At 38.4% G+C, this 1,804-nt stretch overlaps 1 pseudogene; it reads left to right on the forward strand.

The window, feature by feature from the left end:
- Positions 1-820: 820 nt before the first annotated feature.
- LOC102844215 lies at positions 821-1,419 on the forward strand (annotated as a pseudogene).
- Positions 1,420-1,804: the final 385 nt, after the last annotated feature.

Raw genomic sequence — 1,804 nt, forward strand, 5'->3', positions numbered from 1 at the left:
AGGTTACATTCTCTCTCCCTACCTATTCAATATGTATGCTAAGCAAAAGGGCATCAGGATGGGAGGGACACTGAACAAATACAGAAAACAACTATTTGACCTACAGACAGGAAGCGAGTCATATTTGTTTTCATTCCCAAAAGGTATTGAAATTATTAATTTTATTAATTTGTTTATTTTATACTGGTTTACTTAAAAAGTTCATATACATTGTTTTTCACACCAGGCTGTTTTCCCCTTTCTTTTATTCAACCCTCCTTTCTCCCATCAAATTAAGTGACTCTATGTTTAAGTGCCCTATGCCCCCATCCTCACCCCTCACCTCCCTTCTCCACCTTGGATCCTTGTGCACGTTCTACAATAATGACCTTATACAGTATTTGTCTTTATGGGACTGAGATAGTTCACTTAGCGTGAACTCCAGTCTCTCCTAAGTTAGGTAGTAATTTACAAAATCATTGCTTCTGCAAGCTGTGTAGTATTCCATTGTGAGAATGTACCATAATTAGACTCTTCCTACTGAAAAGTAATTAAAAAAATAATAACAAAACTAACAGCATAAATACTCTTGTGGGATTTCTGAAAGTCACATGCCATGATCGCTGTGGCTGATAGCAACAACTAGCAAAGGCTGAGCTGTCCCCAAAATGCTTTAATTGAGAGCTTCACTTCATCTGTATTGTACTCAGAAAATGTGACGAATAAAGCAGTACAGTGGATGCGAGTGAGTCTGGTAGACACCAGACAGGTTTTCAACTGACTGACTACATAATCTGCCACAAGGAGCAAAGCAGAGGCTGAGAATAGAATATTCCATATAATGGCTATGTAGATATAACTTGAAGTAAATGCAGATACTTCAGTAGAAGAACAAAACTTTGGCCCATGACCTATTTCAAGGTTATAGAGCAATGTGATATAAATGCTAAGATATAAAGAAATAGGAGGTAGTTGGTTTCTACACTGTTGAGGCTGTCACTTATGGTACAAAGGAATAGCTAATAAATATTAAAGGGATTAGTGAAGCCAAATTTGATAAAATTCTGACTGAGTTTCCTAAATAAGTTTCAGTTTCACTGCATCCAAATTCTTCCAAAGGTGATCAGAAAACATACAAAAACCTTGACAAACTGCTTCAAGGTGGAATTGAAACTGGATCTATCACAGAATTGTTTGGAAAATTTTGAACTGCGAAGACCCAGATCTGTCATACTTTGGCTGTAATGTATCCACTTTGTATTGACTGAGGTGGAGATGAAGGAAAGGCCATACCCATTGACATAGAAGGTACTTTTAGGCCAGAACTGCTATAGGCTAATTCCCTGTTAGTGACGTCATGAATAACGTAGCATGTACTCAGGGAATCAACACAGACCACCAGATCCAACACTTTATGAAACATCAGCCATGACAATTTAGTTAGGGTGTTGTTGTTGCCATTGAGTTGAGGTCGTCTCATAGCGACTCTATGAACAAAAGACCTTACACCTTTCCATAGCTATCATTGTTTCTCCAAGTTCAAGTTCATGGAGTTTCCAGATGCTTGTGGTTCCCAATCTGTTTACAAGTGGGAACTTCACCTAACACTGTCCACAAAGGGAAACCATTATGGTATTTGATATCCCCATAGCACAATGTTCAGCATCACAGCAAAACCAGGTACCTCATTGACAAAGAGTGACGTGCAAAGTGGAAGAATATTCCTCCAGATATAACAGCATTAGTCTCATTTAGCAGTGGTTAAATGTTGTCGAATCCAATATGACTCAGAGTAAGCTTTGCACAAAAGACCTGAACTCTGTGC

This window comes from Elephantulus edwardii, unplaced genomic scaffold (genome assembly GCF_000299155.1).
Source record: "Elephantulus edwardii isolate Elephantulus edwardi_28Jun2011 unplaced genomic scaffold, EleEdw1.0 scaffold00078, whole genome shotgun sequence".
NCBI classification, from domain to species: Eukaryota; Metazoa; Chordata; class Mammalia; order Macroscelidea; family Macroscelididae; genus Elephantulus; species Elephantulus edwardii.